This window comes from Anolis sagrei, chromosome 2 (genome assembly GCF_037176765.1).
Source record: "Anolis sagrei isolate rAnoSag1 chromosome 2, rAnoSag1.mat, whole genome shotgun sequence".
NCBI lineage: Eukaryota > Metazoa > Chordata > Lepidosauria > Squamata > Dactyloidae > Anolis > Anolis sagrei.
This window is the reverse complement of record NC_090022.1, coordinates 76,584,912-76,604,486: the sequence shown is the minus strand read 5'-3', so window position 1 is coordinate 76,604,486 and position 19,575 is coordinate 76,584,912. Positions and strand designations below refer to the sequence as shown.

The window sequence follows — 19,575 nt, the reverse complement described above, 5'->3', positions numbered from 1 at the left end:
GAGCACAGTCTATTCAGCGCCTTCCAAGCTGACCAGTCTTCTGTGTGTCCAGGAGGGTGTTTCTCATCTGGTATCACCCACTTATTGAGGTTCCAGGTTTTAACTTGCCACTTTTGGACGCTCGCTTGCTGATGTATTTCTGTGAGTATCTTAGAAAGCTATTGCTTGATTTAAAGTGCCATGCTGGCTGATCTCAATACAGAGGATGGGCCGGAGATGTCCATGCCTTGGTCCTTTCATTACTGACTGGTATTTCTCAGTGGATATCAGGTGGTAAAATTATACTAAACAGTATAATTTCTCCAGTGATGTGGGGCATAGTCATCCTGTAATAATGTGGCATGTCTTATTAAGAGCCACATCCACTGTTTTAACATGGTGAGATGTATTCCACACTGGGCATGCATATTCAGCAGCAGAGTACACTGATAATGAAACAATCATATCAGGTAAGCTTTACACAAGTACCCCTTCTGAAGTCAAATTTGAACTAAAGACCACAGATAGTGAGGGTCCTACCTGGCAAGCATTTATGCTAACACAATCAGAGTTCCATATTTAAAAACATACCCACCACGGCCGAAGGCAGAGATAGAGGCCTTAATTACATTCTGCCCAAAACGGATGCAGCTGGACATGCCCAAAAGGACAAGCATCACCACACTGAGAAGTACAATTATTTTTATACAGGAAAGTTTCTATTTGTTAACATTATCTAAGTTTGACTTTTCCCTCTCTTGTCCCCGACTGGCCAGAAAAGAGGCTGGCTAAGATGCATCCCAGGTTTGCTAGGCAAGGGAGGAGGGCAGCTGGGAATTGGTCAAGAGTGAAGGGCCGGTCAGCTGCAGAGCCGCCCCTGGGAGGACACAGTCAGGGAAACAAAGGGTAAAGGTATGTTCATGGCTTTTGGTGGGCTCAAATGTCTAGTTCCATTCCAAACAAAGATAGAAGTTTCAGAAAACAAAGGCGTAAGGCTCAAGGGACAAAGGGTGATGTCTCTATAGTCAATGTCTGAGTCTAGAATAAGAGAGGTCTATGAAGGTATGTACTGTTTTTGTTTTTGTAGGCAGCAATATCTCAGCTTTCTGGCAGGAAATAACTGATCGCTGCATATATATGAACAATGGGACTGGTTAATTGTTAGGCTTGGAAAAGGATCCCAGAGGGGTTTGTTTAACCTTCCTGTTCCCAGAGATTATTTTGCAGGGTCATGTAGAGTTGGCTGTCTTTATATGTTTTATAAAACAGTTTATACATTTCAGATTTAGGAAATAAATACAATATATCAAAATAAAATTTGTATAGAAAGTCCTGAAGAATAGATACAAATATGATAGCTGTTGCTGATCTTAGTTTTGTACTCAAGATTTTTGGTGTCAAAATAAGGCGTATAAACCTTCTGCTGGGCTGTGCCCAGACACACAACGAGTCTTTGATTAAGGGTTACCCCACCCCCGGGAGTCCAAGAAATTCCTCTGAGAGGTCAAGGGAAGGTGATTGACCCCGTAGCTCATTCTGGCAGAAATCATATTTTAACACGTTTGAGATAGATAGATAGATAGATAGATAGATAGATAGATAGATAGATTATTAAAAGATACATATAAAAGGAAAAATGAGTCTTTTGAGGGAGGCTTGGTAAACCCTATGAAGTTCATGGGGCTGCCTTAAGTCAACAGGTAATTTGAGGACATACATATGTACACATAAAACAACATTCCTCAACCTGGGGGTAGGAACCCCTGGGGAGGTTGTGAAGACCATCAGAAAACACAGTATTTGCTGATGGTCATGGATGTACGTGAACTACAACTCTAAAACTCAAAGTCAATGCCCAGTAACTTTAGGTGTATTGGGTATTAGTGCCAAAATTGATCCAGTGGATGAAAATACATCCTACAATTCATAACAGTAGCAAAATTGCAGTTAACAAGTAGCAACTGAAATAATTTTATGTTTGGAGATCACCACAATATGAAGAACTGTATTAAGGGGTTGCGGCATTGGGAAGATTGAGAACCACTGACATAGAAGATAAGGGAAAAGTACATTTGTGTTGCATCTCCCCACCACATTCCACTCCATAACCATGTCTTTCCAAACATTTCATGTGCACACATACATATATGCATCCATAAATGGCAGGCCAAATTATCACAGAAAAGGTGATAATGGGCTGAGAATGGCGGTTAATAAATGCATCAAATAAATGCATCAATGGTGCAGGCTAGCACTTTTTTGGGCAAACATTTAAGGCTGCCACCCAAAGAGATATAAATGTCTCTTCTTCCCAAGGACTACCTAATCTCTACACTTTCAGAAAGACCCAAAAGCATGGTTTACTGCTTAAAGCCACTGTATTGGGAAGAATTGCAGTCTGAAGAAGGAATGCTTTTGTGTGCACTACAACAAAAGAGTGTGAAGAGAGGGAAAGGCGGAGTGAATATGTCCATGAAGAGTTTTAGAAGTTTCAAAAGGAACAAGTATGTATGTGTTAAATATGTATGGCCCTGGGAATGGCTACCAAATTCCCAAGGCACAATGAATCTTCCTCTTCACAAAAGAACAGATTGTCAAGAATTAGGGTAGGTGGATTATTATAAGGCAGAATCATTTATCCTAAGCCCTTGCCCATAGCAGAGGAAAGAATAAAGTGGCACTTTCCAGGCTTAGTCCTGGCTGGGCAAATCTCCATGTAGCCACTGCATCAAGGTGACAGGTAACAGCTGCCTGCCTGAGGCCCCTGAAAACTTAAATCAACATTGGGAAGGCAAGGATATTTCCTTTTAATCACAGGGCCACACATAAAATTAGTTAGTGCTGATAGGAAGGACACGTGCCCTGCTGGCAATGGTATAGTACAACCTTTCATGGTGAGCAAATGCCAGGGAATCAGCATCAATTCCACTTCAGTGGTCAAGGAGAGGAAAGATGAAAGCAATCCATAAGGCAAAGACAACTATGAGCCGGGGTTGACATTTTCTGGCTACACGCACACACAAACAAACACACCTGCAAGAAATGTCAGGTATAAAAAATGTGTCCTTAGGCATATTTTTCCTGACAAGGGTTACATTTTCTCAGGAATGTCTGGCACAATTTATTTATTTAAATAAATATTTATATTTCGCCCTTCTCACCCTGCAGGGGACTCAGGGTGGATTACAATGCGCATACACATGGCAAACATTCAATGCCAAGAAGCAGGAAAGTTGCATTCAAATGGCTGTTCCCAACAGGGATGTATTTTTCTGTTATATCACCATTTTACTAATCCAAAGCATTTGGGGACTGTCTGGTTTTGAGTGAGTCAGAAGTATTATCTTTGCAAAAGAAATGCTCCACATAGGTGAGAGGATGGGTAGACAGATAGATCTCTCTAGATGGCCATCTACTTTTGATTCTCAGAGGGAATGTTGCTGTGGAGACTTTTATGATGAGAATTGGTACTTAAGACTTTATGACTCTACCACTACACACGGAAGCTAAGTGGACTGACAGCTAACAGAATGACATGACATTTTCCACTACATCTGAATCAATAATCTAGTTTATAGGGATAAAACAATGCCTGTGGCATACACTGCTGCATCTGCCAATACAGAGGAACTCACAAAACTCTCAGGGAATTAGGCCCACAACAGGCCCGTAGCCAGGATTTCGTTTCGGGAGGGGGGGGGGGCTGAATTTTTTTCAGGGGAAGTTTCGGGGAGGCTGAGTTTCGGGGGGGGGGGGGGGCTGAGTCTGAGTGAAAGAGGGTCTAGCCTAGCAAACCTTTTGTATCATTACCCCAGTACCCCCATGCATATGGGATATATTGAGTATGGTGATCAGATCATGATATGAATAAACATAACAGTTTAAATAATGCACCAGTAAGGCCTTTTCGCGAACCACCATGAGAATTTCGGGGGGGGGGGGGCTGAAGCCCCCCAAGCCCCCCAAGCCCCCCCCCCCAGCTACATGCCTGGCCCACAAGCTGCCACCATTGTTTCACAGTATCTGCTGCTTCACTTTGCCCAATGTATAGGACCATACTCTCTCCACACCCTCTTCTTCTTTCCTACCTAACATGTTATTGAAAGAGTGATGGATTACTTCCAGCAGGGTTCCAATCATTTGCAGAAGGCTTTTGAAATAAGACGGGCCACCCTTCCACCCTGTTATAAGCATCTGTCATTATCATGTGACCTGAGGCAGCAAGTGTGAGCTCTACTATGAAATAACCCATTTAGGTCTGAACTCACAATGGCCGAGCAGGGAAAGGATCTCCAGACTGTGGTGGAGGGCTTTGTGAAAACGTCAGATGTAACCTAGCGTGAAGCAGCAGTACAAAAGTCAGAACCCACACTGAGAATTATTATCCTATGTGGGCCTGAGAAATAGAATATGAAACTGTCAAAACATAAATGGTCAGAAAATTGACTAAAAATAAAATTGACATGGTGCTGGTGTTGCTGTGTTGTAGCATTCTAGCTACATCTCACAATAGGTATCATGGAGCTAGTAGAGACTGAGAGACAAAAAAAGGACAACTGGAAGGGCTGTGGAGCATCTTTCTGCCTTGAAAACAATTCTGAAGTAGACACATATACAGCAAATGATGGGGAATATTAGAATAGTTCATAAATTGGTACATAGCATGGAGAAAGTGGATAGATTTATCTTTTCTCACTCAGAATAAAATTAGAGATTAGAAATTCAAGTGACACATTTATATTGATATACACTGCCATTTATTTTTATCCCTGCATTGATCCTCACCTTTCATTTACTTCTTTAGTAGCTTTAGGACAGACAAAAAAGTTCCTCTTCACACAATGCATAATTAATTATGGAATTCACTTACACAGATTGTGGTGGCGGCTATGGGCTTTCTTGTTGTTATTTGCCATTAAGTCATCTTCACTATAGGGTGACCCACTGCTTGAGACCTCCAAGAGTCATCAACAGCCCTGCTCAGCTCTTCCAAAGTCAAAATTATCACTTTCTTGATTGAGCCAGTCCATCTGTAATGAGCCTTTCCTCTTTTCCTGCTGATTTTCCCAGCACTTCTCCGGTGAGTCATGTTCAATGAGTCATAATAGGGCCAAAGGACAATCATCTCCATTTTGTCACATTAAGGTGCCTTTTGATGGAATAGGTACAGAATGGGCAGTTATACACTCTGTCAGCCTCAGAAGAAAGTAATGGTACACCCCCTCTAAACAAATCCTGCCAAGAAAATGTGAAACCATTGAAGGTGTAAAACAACAACAGGAACAGTTTTGTTATGATGACGTACTAAACTGATGAAGACCCTTGGGTTACAGTCCAGATAGTAGGGACTGCTGTCGCTGAAATCAGTAGACCATCAGATCCTTGTCAGAATTAATGCAATTGCTTTTGCACTGTTGATAGCTCCTTTAAAATTCTGACAAAAACTCAGAGCAGGTTCACCACCTCACTGATATCGGTCCACTCACTTTGTTATGTTTTGGGCATCCATCAACAGTCTTCTGTGATCAGTGACCAGTGATAACCAATAAGAGGCAATTGGAAGGTGTCACACAAGACTGAATTCTGTGAAAGAGTTTCTAAACCCTAAATTACTGAAACATCCATGTTCAGGAAAACAACCTCTGATGCCACATATTAAGAACAAACAGGGCTGATGCTTTCATGTGCTGCTTGTGTAACCCCCATAAATATCTCGGTGCATACTATGGGGAAACGGATGCTGATCCAGCTGACTTTTTTATTTTCCTCATTATCTTTTTCCAGCACACTCTCCATCTATCTGTTGTTACTTGCATAATTATATTTTCATAAGTGTGTGTGTGCCATGTGAATACATGTGCCAGGCAAGGATAGAATTCATCATTTTTGAAGACCTTGGAAGGAAGAGGGCACTTCTTGCCAGGTCTGAGGGAAGAGCCGAATGGTTTGGACAGAATTAATCAGAGGACAGTACAAAGACCACTTTGATGGCCGAAAGCGAGGAGGAGCTGAGGAACCTTCCAACCAAGGTGAAAGAAGAAAATGCAAAAGCTGGGTTGCAGTTAAACATTTTAAAAAACCAAGACAGATTGATAACTGGCAAATAGAGAGAGAGAACGTGGAGGCAGTGACAGACTTTGTATTTCTAGGCACAAAAATTATTGCAGATGCAGACTGAAGTCAGGAAATCAGAAGACATTTACTTCTTGGGAGGAGAGCAATGACCAGTCTCAATAAAATAGTGAAGAGTAGAGACATCACACTGGCAATGAAGATCCGCATAGTTAAAGCAATGGTATTCCCAGTAGTAACCTATGGATGCAAGAGCTGGACCATAAGGAAGACTGAGCGAAGGAAGATAGACGCTTTTGAACTGAGGTGTTGGAGGAAAATTCTGAGAGTGCCATGAACCGTAAGAAGATCCAACCAGTCCATCCTCTAGGAAAAAAATGCCCGACTGCTCACTGGAGGGAAGCATATTAGAGGCAAAGATGAAGTACTTTGGCCACATGATGAGAAGACAGGAAAGCTTGGAGAAGACAATGATGATGGGGAAAATGGAAGGAAAAACGAAGAGGGGTAGACCAAGGACAAGATGGATGGATGGTATCCTTGAAGTGACTGGCTTGACCTTGGAGGATACAAAAATATGCCACCCAGTAGTTACCATCTGCTCACCCACAGAAAACTATATTTAATAATCTTAAGCTGATATGGTGGTAGTAATCTTTAGTGGGTAGTCAGCCTCTCCCTTCCCGACATCCCCATTGCCTCGGCAGTAAAAGAAGGTTTTGCAAGACCAGTCACTCTTGTTGCCTTGTGGCTTCAAGGCAACAGTGTAGTAATGGTGAGACCACAGACCATATTTTTGTTCTTGCAGACCACTGGTGGCCTACAGGCCACAGGTTGGGAACCACTGATGTAGGGTATCTCTTCAGGATAGTAGTGAAACTCCCTACCAAAGGAAATTAAGCTGGCCCATCTCTTTTAAGCTTCTTGTGAGCAACCAAAACAGGGCTGAGAGCTGTTCAGCAGTGGAACTCTCTGCCCCGGAGTGTGGTGGAGGCTCCTTCTTTGGAAGCTTTTAAACAGGGGCTGGATGGCCATCTGTCAGGGGTGATTTGAATGCAATATTCCTGCTTCTTGGCAGAATGGGGTTGGACTGGATGGCCCAGGAGGTCTCTTCCAACTCTTTGATTCTATGATTCTATGATTCTAGGGCTGATATACAAGGCATTCAATGTTTGACATTACTGTTTTAACTGTCTCATAACTTGATTCTGGAGCCCCCGGTGGCGCAGTAGGTTAAACCCGTGTGCCAGCAGGATTGAAGACCAACAGGTCGCAAGTTTGAATCCAGGGAGAGGCGGATGAGCTCCCTCTATCAACTCCAGCTCCTCATGTGGGGACATGAGAGAAGCCTCCCACAAGGATGATAAAAACATCAAATCATCCGGGCGTCCCCTGGGCAACATCCTTGCAGACGGCCAATTCTCTCACACCAGAAGCAACTTGCAGTTTCTCAACACGACAAAAAAAACTTGATTCTAGGACTGTTTGTAGACTGCTTTTAGGTTTTTTTAAAAAGTGTTTTAATCAGATTTTTAAAATGTATTTATCTTTGTATTGTTTTAATTGGTTTTTATTTGTTCGTCTTCTCAGGAGTCCTTATGGGCTTGGAGGTGAAACGGAAACACTTAATTAAAATGAATAAATAACCATGCTATTGCAGCCAATTTTCCACCTACTCAAGAAGCTCTAAATTAGCCAAAGTGACAGTAGGGAGTGAAGATTTTATCAGCTTCTACTAAAGACTAGACCTGACTTGTGTCCACCTTATAGATGCATGGATCCCTCTCAATTGTATCCATGAATATTTCACTCATATCGATATGGGAAAAAATAACCCACACTTGTAAATGCATCTCTTCTAGACAGAGAGATCAGGGACTGTTGAGTGAAATTGTGCTAATCTTTCCAGTAAACAGAATGCAAAGATAAAGGGAAGGGGTTTATCTGTTTCATCAAGTCAAACTAGGAAAAAATGATCATATGTACCTACATTATCTGGCTGTTTTGGTTGTCTCATCCAACAAGTGTTTTAGTGTGTTTTATTATGATTTTATTGCAAACCACTTTGAGAACCCATTAGCTGAAAGCAGTCTAAATAAAAATCAATCTAAATATAAATCAATCAACAAATGTCCACTTGAGCTACATACATAAACAAGAGCCAGATATACACAACTGTTAAAATCCATTTTTAATTTCTATTTTTTATAGTTTTTGTTATTTATAGGCAACATGGCTTTATGAGCATCATAACTTTGTTATTTACATCACATGTGCTTCATACTTCCATAACAACTGAGATTTTTTAATTTTCCAAGTGCATTTTTTTCCAGAGTATGCAACATTACTTTTTCAGGCTATTAGTTCTTACTCTAAAAATAGTTGTGATGGTGGTGGTGGAATTCTTGAATTTATAGTCCAAAAGATAATTCTCCATGTTCTAGTGGGTTTTTTGGCCGGGGGGAGTGGTGTTTTTTTTTAAAGTACAACGCGTGTGAGCCTGGTTTTCCTAGACATGTGCCTGTTTATTCACTGCACCATCTGAAAAAGAATGAGAAAGAACTCTGAAAGGCATTGTTGTGGTCTCCTAAAACATGACTCATTTCATGTTCTGAGCTTTGAGCAACGTAAAAACTGTTCAAAAGTATGAACCCAAGTCATGTATTTCGTGCCTGACGTCAAAAAGATTTTCCCCAAGGGTACAGAGATTCTCCCATTTGCTGCAATCATCTCAAGGACTTATTTGTGTAGAACTCTTGAGACTCTTGCCTTGTGATAGCCCTTTGAGCTCTTTATAGAAGGGGGCATGAGACCTTGGCCAAAAGAGACATGCGTGTGCTAGCAGAGAGCCAACAACCATCTCTTCAATACCACTTACAATCATTAAACTACTCATCCATTCCTATCACTCATTGACTGTGCCAGGCCAAAGTCCTTGACCAAAACCTAACGTGACGTCCTATTGACGCTCCATCTCTCCTTCCTCCTGCCCCCTCTAGTATGCCAAGTCAATGGGTTTCCAAGAAGGTAGGTGGTTAACTGGGCCAGTGTTTGCTGCAGAAAAAGGAAGATTCACTCACTCATATTCTCTCACTCTCTCTCCCACCCTCAGTTGTGGGCGCACAGTGAATCATCCTTCTTTTGTGGCCTGTGGCTTTGAAAGTAGAACAAAATGTTTGGTATTTTCTTCCCATTCAGAGCCTTCTGTCCCAGAGACATCTGACACCCAAAGCACATAGAAAGTTTCCCTATTTGTGTTATCTTTGGCATGGATGCTTCAAAGCTGATTTTTATGTACAAGGAGGGTATGCGGTGCAGCCCTTTTACAGAACAACATCATCACAAGATGCCAAGTGGAAAGTTTCCTTGACTGAAGCAGTCCTATGCTCAAGTTTTCTTTTGGGAGGATAACTTCACGCACACACACACACAACTTTGAAATGGAGGTGCTTCATAAGGACTCTCAGGTACATGTCTGGCTCCATATATGGTTGTATTTTCTGACAAGGGATGGGAAAAGTGAATTTTTCATTAGTTTTAGCAAGTAACAGATGCATGAAATGAAGGACCTTCCCCTCCCCAATGATAGGACTACCAACAAGGAAATCAATGGACAGAACTTTAGTAGGAACAAGAGCCGCCGCCACAAGGCAGATGCCTGGTGTGCTAGTGAGACACTAATTGTTAAACGTGGAAGCCTGTCCCTATCAAAACACAACCCACTGGCACTTTGATGCTTTATAAGAACAACTTTCGGATTCTTTACAGAGACAATAGCATTATATCCATCCATACATGAAATGACAGAGTCAAGTGACTTCATAAAATTTGGCCTCCAGTTCTTTTCACCCTGCCTCAATCCTCAGGGCCTGGTGGTAAAAATGACGATTGCATATATGTAGGAGATGAAAGCAAAGATGTTCCAACACACTTTATTGACCTAGATTCATTCCACAGAGAAGATAGACAGTCAGACAGCAACAGCTGGACAGACAGAACTACAGGGACATCCACAAGGGTGTAAAGACAGAGCAACAAGGCCAAGCCAAGAAACAGCACAAGGAATGGTCATGACTCCACTTCTTGGTAGTTGACGCTCAATCATCTCCTGTTCCTCAGGTCTGCTGCTGCTCTTGCTGAGTGGAGCCAGGTGCTGGGACAGGACAGGAACCCTGGAGAGCACAGCAGAATGGGACGTGACTATGGCGGGGAAAGCCAGGAATCCTCATTGCCATCTTTTGAAGGATGTTCAATGAGGCAAACCCATTATTTTTTAGCTCTTAAGAATCTCAGTGCCACAATTGCCATGACATCTCCAGGACCAGCCTAAGAGATTAAGCTGCCTTGCGGGAAATATTTGCTTATTAATGTAAGGTGCCCAACCCAAGTGACAACAAGGTTAAACAGAATGCAACTTTTAAAAAAAGTTAAAAACAATTAAATTAGCCAGCATATAAACCCACAAAAAACTGAAAACAATGTAAAAGCTATTTAAAGTAAAAAAAAAAAAATCAGAATAAAACTGCAACATACAAACCAGGAAAAGGTGGTGGCTCACACAATTACACTTAAGAATCCTTCTGGACCATTAGCCAAATCAGACTTTAATATTGATGGGGTAGTGCAAGGTCCATCATCATACCTGGGGGAGGGAGGGAGGGAGGACAGGGGAGAGGAGGGGCAGTCCAGGCCACCTGCATGCTACACCTGTCTTCTAATAAAAGGGAAGGGCTGGGGACAGTTACCATTGCCCCATTCACACCAGTCAGCACCTGCTCCCTGAGGCAGTTGTCTCATTTTGCTGTAAGGCAGGCTTAGCTCCAACCCTATTTCTATCCTTCCCACACTATCATCCCATTCCAGGTGCTCATAAGATTCTCACCTAGACTTTGAAAGTTTCTCTTGGGAATCATATAGTGTTATAGTACTAAAGCGTCATTTTACTAGTGCCTTGCTACACTGTAATTCTCCAAAATATTAAAGGAGAGAAAGAAGAAAATGCAGAGAATGAAAGAAAAATCCCTTTCATCACACTCTCTTTATCTTTCCCTGTGTTCAGTTTTGACTGCTTCCCAAAACGGATACAAACAAAACTATTGATGCAGGACACATCCAAAGTGACTAAAAAGTTCCAGATTTTGTTCCTGCTCTTTCTAATTTTATATTCGGCTAAAATAAACTAGCCTGGGGACTTGGTATAAGAAGTCACTGATCCTACATAGAGCTGACAGAAAATATTCAGGGATAAACAAAATAAAATCAGAAGGAACAGAAAGGAAATCTAGGACTTTCTACTGTTTTCAAACAGTTTGGATGGACCAAACTCCTAATGATGTCCTGGAGTTTAGTTTTGTTTTTTTAACAAAACCATTCAAGTGTGTGAAATAAAATGTTACAGTTAGTGCCAAGAATGTCTGGAAAATAGTCTGTGACTTGTATTCATGATCACACACACACAAACATATGAAAAAGCTCCTGTGAAATGCAGCAACAAATGCTGTACTCTGTCTGGAAGAGCCCTACGTCTCCCTTAGTCTATGGGCTGGCATCTGGCTGGAAATTGACTTTTTCCTCGGATGAGTCAATAAACACACCTTGGATTCATCTTCATCCATCTGGTTTGGTAAGGACTTCTGGGGTGTTTGGAATGCCTGTAATGAGAACCAGGACTAAATTTGCTTAAGCCTGAAACAATCCAATCAAGGGTGACAATCCAATAGTATATCATGAAACACAGGCAACTCTTTCACACGAAAATTATAGGACAGCAGACATATACCCTTGATAAGGAGTCTCTATAGACAGTCCGACTCTAGAATATGGAGCCTATAACAGCACTTCTGAGACTCCAGTTGCATTTCCCTTCAGAACATGGATGACAGCTCCCAAAATCTCCCAGCCTTGAGGGAGAGTGGCTTGGGAGTTGAAACTTTTCCCATTCTTAACTATGGCATGATCCTATTGTTCATGCACAATATCTGGACAAAAGGAGTAATGGGCAAACCCGAAACTGTGACGGGTCCTTTAATTTCTGAAAAGTTTATATCTCCCAAGAGACTACCCTATAAAAAAGCAAATAATGGAGTCACCGGAAGCTGTTTCATACCAGGTCAGACCATCTTGTCCACCCAGCCTGCAAATTCTGATGGGAAGCACCTCTCCAAAGACTCCCAGGCAGGGATGAGTATTTCCCATGACCTGTGATCTGATTACCCTCTTAAAAGGAAATGTCATTGATTGATCCTGGGACCTCTTAGATGCAAAGCAGGGGTTCTGCCACTGAGCTCCAGGTCCGTCTCTTTCTCTGAGTCTCACAGGTAAGGAGGACCAGATCTTCAGATAACAAAGATACACCACAGGATCCCTCACCTGAGCCTCTGTGACCACAGAAAAAACTAAGTTATCATTCCTCTGGTCATGAAACTCTTTACACAAAGATGAGTAAAATATGGTCCTCTAGATCAGTGATTCTCAACCTGTGGGTCCTCAGGTATTTTGGCCTGCAACTCCCAGAAATCCTAGCCAACTTACCAGCTGTTAGGATTTCTGGGAGTTGAAGGCCAAAACATCTGGGGACCCACAAGTTGAGAACCACTGCTCTAGACTGTATTGGACTGGTATTTCCATGACCTTTGGTAGCACAAGCATGGTGAAGAATGTTGGGTATTTTAGCCCAACAACATTTGGAGGATAGCATTTTGCCACCATAAGAACTATGGCCGTGAAAGGAAGGAGATTCTGGGAGTAAATAAACTTCCAAGGTTCTGGTAGAGCAGTGGTGTGACCAGCATTAAGGAAGTGATAGGTGTGCCATATCCTTTCTAAACCCAAGTTGCTGGCTTTCAATGGAGTTAATTTTGGGGCTGTGCCCAAACACTGGTGCAAGACTGCTTCCTTGAAACTCTACTTCACTCTGGAATTGCTAGTTTTCCATACTGAACCTTGTTAGCTCTCAGACATCCAACAGAGGACCTGTGGATCTCACTTGGCAATATAGGTTCTTCAGTCATGTAAGGTTGGCTGTAATAATTACCTTCTTGGCAGGCTGCATTTCCTCTGTGGATTTGGATCGAGCTTTCACTACATGCTTCTGAGGGGAGCTGGACTGTTCCTGTGATATAGGAAAGATAGATCAGGTGGAGGAAATACGCCTCTAAAAATCCTTGGAAGTTTTTGCAATCCCCAGGTTGGTGCTGCCACTTCAGAGACAGATATGAGGAATCATAGAAGTACTTCATTCACATACATAGCTAGTAGTGGAGCACACACATCTGTAAAGCAGGATCCCATCTCACTGCAGTCTATATCTGTATTATCTCTTTATCACCATGATAGGTCTGTGAAATGAGCCATGTTCAAAATCATAACATAGTGGCAAAAGATACCATTGCAAGGAAGCACCTCCTTCACTTTTGCCTGGGATATAGGCATGGGACCAGGACTGGTCTGGGTGCAGAGGCCTTTCAAGAGGAAATCAAGGGCACTGCTTCACTAAATATGGTCCACCTACCACTAGATAACACCTAGCACTTCATTTTAGGAATCATAAAGTAGACACTTATAGGTAATGAATATGGCAAAGGTGAGAATCATTTAGCCATACAGATGCTGTTGGGCTGCAACTCCCAGCACTCCTCACCAGTAGCTATGCTAGTTGAGCTGATGGGATTCCAATCCAACAACATCTGGAGGGCCACATTATTCTCAATCCTGCTGTGGTTACGTCAGCACATGTAGTCAGTTCAAAAAGTAATCCTTCCAAGCTCTACTCCTAATGATACTGAATAAATTCACCCTTAGGAGAAGTTGAGGTTCAGCGTCCTGATTTTATATATACCGGGGGGGGGGGGGGGGGGATAATCACCGGGAATGGAAAGTTGCTCTCTGGATATTTTTGGGATGCAATTTCCTGCAGTCTTAGCCAGCATGGTCAAAGCTGTGAGATCATGGGAGGGCTCCAACCCAACAAGCTCATGAACTTCAATTTTTCCTGACATACCTTTGAGTTCTGCTCCATGGCTCCTTCCTGGTGAGTAATTCTGAGATCTCACTTTGGTCAGACAATTCTGCAAGAAGATGCACATCTAAGAAACCACCAGTGATATCCACCCTCTTCTCTCTTAGAACCCAGTATACATATATGGGTAATCTTGTGGTGAATAGTAGTGCTAACATCAAAGAAAATATGGATTAAATGCCTTGTCTTTCCAGTAACAGCATGTGGCAGATTGTATGAAGGCTGCTATAGGAAAGAAAAGTAGTTGATTCTTCCCCTCCATTGCCCCCTCACTTTTCCCTTCAAAAGTAACATCCTTGAAGGGGAATCTATCCTTCTGATAACAACATATGGAGTCTATTCGATCATGCACACCTTCTTCTTCTCTACAGGAAACACATTCAAGGGTGGCCATGCAGCAAAATCCAACAACATCTTCAAAAGAGTGATCCATTTTTGGTCAACTAAAACAGAGACAACACATCATGTAAGTTTTTGCAACTTCACTGGTTCTTCATCATACAGAGGAAGAAAAGTGACAATTTTAGAGCCACAGGCCTACATTTTGTCTCAGACGTTACTCTGTTGTCAGTAAATATGCATTGAAGCGATGGTCCTCCAACATCAACTCCGCTGGGCCGGCCACGTTGTCCGGATGCCTGACCACCGTCTCCCAAAGCAGTTGCTCTACTCCGAACTTAAGAACGGAAAACGGAACGTTGGTGGACAAGAAAAGAGATTTAAAGATGGGCTCAAAGCCAACCTTAAAAGCTCTGGCATAGACACCGAGAACTGGGAAGCCCTGGCCCTTGAGCGCTCCAGCTGGAGGTCAGCTGTGACCAGCAGTGCTGCAGAATTTGAGGAGGCACGAGTGGAGGGTGAAAGAGAGAAACATGCCAGGAAGAAAGCGCGTCAAGTCAACCCCGACCGGGACCGCCTTCCACCTGGAAACCAATGCCCTCACTGCGGAAGAAGATGCAGAGCAAGAATAGGGCTCCACAGCCACATACGGACCTACAAGGAAATCCATAATGGAAGACCATCTTACTCGTCCAACGAGGGATCGCCTAAGTAAGTAAGTAAATATGGTCTAGAGCAGTGTTTCTCAAACTCTGCTGCTCTAGATGTTTTGGACTTCGGCTCCCAGAAATCCCAGCTGTTGTGAATTGTGGGAGCTGGAGTCCAAAACATCTGGAGGAGCAGAGTTTGGGAAACACTGTTATAGAGGGACATCTCCTGAAGTCCCTGTAAAGTTACGTCGGGGGGGGGGGGGGCAGATGCTGGGTAGGCAAAACTTTCCAACTGTAGTCAAAATGAAAGAGTTTTACTTTTGTTGGAGGCAAAAGTCTCAAAAGAATTAAATTCCAATCCATTAGTTTTCTCTTGTTAAACTTCCCCCTGCTGTTCACTGGGTAAGTTTATTCTCTGCATAAGAATGGGCCAGTTGGTTTCACATAGGACAGGGACAACCTGGATCTCCCAGGAAGTTACTTTTCTGTTGCTAATGAAGTTGAAATGTCATTACCTGACTTTAATTGTTCTTTGTCCTTGGTCCCCACATGGCCATGAAGGGGACTAGCCTCTGCCTGCATTGAGAATCCAGCATATACGTATATCTCGTTTGCTGTAACATACTGTATTTTTGTGTCAGTAAAATAATAATAATAATAATAATAATAATAATAGTCCTAAACACTTGTGAAATGTTTGACTTGTGATTTTGTGATATGAAATCCAGCACATATATCTTGTTTGCTGTGTCATACTGTGTTTTTGTGTCAGTAAAATAATAATAATATATTTTATTTATATTTTACTCTTTTTTCTCCCAGGTATACTCAGGGCAGTAAACATATACGGCAAACATTCAATGCCGTTATACAATTAACAAGGATAGACAATACATAAACAGAGGTAAAGGCTTTCCTGTCTTTTTCCATTTCCAGCATCTTAAACCTTTCTACTGACAATCTCTTTTGGCCTGATTTTTTTTTTTTACATAATTCTGGGTATCTGTGCAGTGTTTACAGTTGACTTTGCAGAAAATGATTCATCTGTTCTCCACAAGAAGGAAAATTGGGCTGTTAAGCAACTCTGGCAAATGCTGATTTATTATCAGTAAATGTTTGGGTTTTAGGACTTCAACTCCCAGAATTCCTGATCGCTGACAGTTGAAGTTTCTAGGAGTTGAGGTCCAAAAATCTGGAGGACTAACATTTGGGAATCACTGCCAGACAATTTTAACTGACAATGGAAGCAACATCTATGACAAAATCTGGACCCGTGGCTCTAACTTTTTTTCTCCTTCTATACGTTTGTTAATATCTTTGTCTGACGAAGTCAGTAATGCTTCAAAAGCTTGCATGAGATATTTTCTGCATTTTAACTAGCCAATAAAGGTATCAATCTTTTGTGCATTTTGTTGTATAATATTTATCTACAGGTGGTTCCTCAAGTTCTTGTTGGTTGGCACAAATGGAAAGAAGGGAGATGCCCCTTATCTCTTTCCCTCTAATAACCTGACCCCATGCAACAGGGCTTATCTTGTGACTTCTTCTAATACCAGCCAATTCCTCAGCAAGACACAGGAGTCATGTTAGGAAGGCTGTTCATGGGCAAGGAGGGCAAAACAGAGTAAGGGGTGGAAAACAGAATTTCCTAGAGGCAGGGAGCTTTTATGCGTGTCACTCACCTACAAAATTAGGCTCCTAGAAATTAAGGCCCCTTCTACACTGCCTTATATCCCAGGATCTGATCCCAGATTATCTGATTTAAATTGAATTGTATGACTCTCCACTGTCAGATAATCTGGGATAAGAAGATAATCAGGGATTGGATTCTGGGATATTGGAGCAGTGTGGAAGAGGTCCAGTTGTCCTAGAAACTGGTTCCAGTCTGCCCAGGACTGGGATGTCCTGGGCAGACAGGACATCCCAAACATATGTATTTATTAATTAAGAAGTATTTTATTTGGTGTTATTGTTTTGTTTATATGTATTTTTGCTCTATTGTAATTTGTTTGGGCTTGGCCTCATGTTAGCTGCCCCAAGTCCCTTCAGGGAGATGGTGGCAGGGTATAAATAAAGTTTATTATTATTATTTTATGTATTTACTATGTTTGGGCTGAAAAATGTGGTATAGAAATAAAGCAAATAAATAAATAAATAAATTTATATACCTCCTTTCTCACCCCTGGGGGGACTCAAGGCAGTTTACAACATACTAATGGCAAAAAATCAACGCCAACATACATGTAAAAAGAAAAATCACAATAATGAAACACTAGCATATACATTAAAATAATTAAAACCATTAAACATGAGACATAAACAACATCAAAACATTTAAAACAAAGCATTAAAAGCATCTTAATATAAATATTAAAATAATATGAACCAATAACCATACACCTGACCTGTCATTGTGCATAATTCCTAATTAGTCCCAACCAACCCAGTTAAAGAGCTCTGGAAAGTTGAGGCACTTGGGGTGCATCTACTGTTGAACTAATGCAATTGGACACCACTTTAACTGGCATGGCTCAATGCGATGGCATCATAGAATTTACAGTTTGGAGAGGCACCAACAGTCGTTGGCAGAGAAGGCTGAAGATGTAAAACCAAATTCTATAGCATTGAGCCCTAGAGGTTAAGGTGGTGTCAAACTTCAACAGTTTAAATCAGGTATGAGAAAACTTGGGCCTTCCAGGTGTTTTGGACTCCAACTCCTACCATTCCTAACAGCCTCAGCCCCTTTCCTTTTCCCCCTCAGCCGCTTACGTTGGAGTCCAAAACACCTGGAGGGCCCAAGTTTGCCATGCCTGGTGTAGATGGGCCATTAGAGCCAGGGTCCAAGCCGTCCTCAATGTAGTCCAGTCCAGTTCCGCCCTGCGCCACAGCGCCCCCTGGCGCCCAGTGAAGGAAGAAGGGTGCTCCCACTGAGCTCCTTGGCAGGGCGAGCGAGGCGGGAGACCCTTACTCAGACGGGGAGGGAGGCGCCTCGCTCCCTCCCTCCTTCCTTCCCCCTCCCCTCTGCCAGGCGCCCCTCCTCCTGGGCGGCTTACCTGGCTGCCGGTGGGGGTCTCTCGGTGGCGCCTGCCTTCCGTCCAGGATCGCAGCAGCAGCAGCCTGTGCCGGCTCCGCTCCCTTCCCGGCGCCCACTCCCATTCAGGCGGCGAGGGGCTGGGACATGCGGCCGGGGGCAGCCAATGAGCGCGCAGCCGCTGCCTCCTCCTCAGCCGTGCTTTGCATGCCAGGCAGCGGCGGCGGGGATGGAGCCGGAGCTGGGGAGGGGGCAGCAGGGGCGGCCAACCCCACCCCACCCTCCTTTCCTCTTCCCAGCAGATCCCTAAACAATCGATAGGGAAGAAGGTCGTAGGATTTGAAGGGCAGCACTCAATTGACGTTGAGGTCAGCAGAACTTCTATCCCTGCAAGAAGCTCTGATGGTAGAACTTCCCTGCCTATAGGACACACTTGTATCTACTTATTTATTCATTTGGAAGGGAGGTCCACAATTGTACTCAAGTTGTTGCTGGATTCCAAGTCGTTACCCATTCATAGCAACCCTATCCCAGGGGTTTTTGGAGAGCCAGGAAGGGTGACTTGCCCAGGGTCTTCTGATGGATTTTCATGGCCGAGCAGGGATTCAAACAGTGGCCTCCCGAGCCCAGCAGATAAAGCACAACACCAGGCTGTCTTGTGAATGGGAGATCTTCTACATCAATGGTTCTCAACCTGTGGGTGCCCAGGCGTTTTGGCCTACAAGGCCCAGAAATCCCAGCCAGTTTACCAGCTGTTAGGATTTCTGGGTGTTGAGGCCAAAACATCTGGAGACCCACAGGTTGGGAATCACTGTCCTAAAGGTCAATGGTCTTGCTTGAGTTCAGTTAACCCAGGTTAACCCAGTTAACCCAGCCCGAACACTGTTTCATCCTAAATATCTCGGTGTCATCATAGATTGAACACTACCATATAGGAAACACTGCTTGAACAACAAACACAAAGTAGCTGCACAAAATAACATCCTGCAGAAACTTACTGGTAGCACATGGGGTGCAGACCCAAAATTAGTAAGAACATCAGCCGTAGCCTTTTCTTACTCAACTGCCGGGTATGCCTGCCCTGTTTGGCATAAATCTGCCCATGCAAAGCAGGTGAACATAGCATTGAATGAAATATGCAGAATAATCACAGGATGTCTTAAACCTACACCTGTTGATAAACTCTACAAGCTAGCTGGCATTGCCCCCCCCCCCCCGACGTGTGACGGGAAGTTGCTGCTAAATGTGAGAGAAATAAGGTTGAACACTGTGAAAGCCACCCACAGCATGGCTACCAGCCTCCTCCCAGAAGACTCAAATCAAAGAAAAACTTTATGAGAATTACCACTCCTCTTGGCGTCCCCCCAACAACAGCAAAGGTATTCCTCTGGGCAGCTAAACCAGGAAATCCCAACTGGATGACCCCTCACGAGGGGCTTCCTCCAGGGGCAAACCAAGAATGGGCAACTTAGAAGTCCCTGAACAGA

The 19,575-nt window shown here is 43.0% G+C and overlaps 1 protein-coding gene across 1 annotated transcript in view; it reads right to left on the bottom strand.

Moving 5' to 3' along the window:
- The window catches only part of SLC34A1 (solute carrier family 34 member 1), a 29,903-nt gene extending 24,905 nt beyond the window's left edge, over positions 1-4,998 (bottom strand). The window contains exon 1 of the mRNA XM_060760997.2: positions 4,850-4,998. The gene's annotated coding sequence lies outside the window, so the exon portion shown is untranslated. The remainder of the gene's footprint in view (positions 1-4,849) is intronic.
- Positions 4,999-19,575: the final 14,577 nt, after the last annotated feature.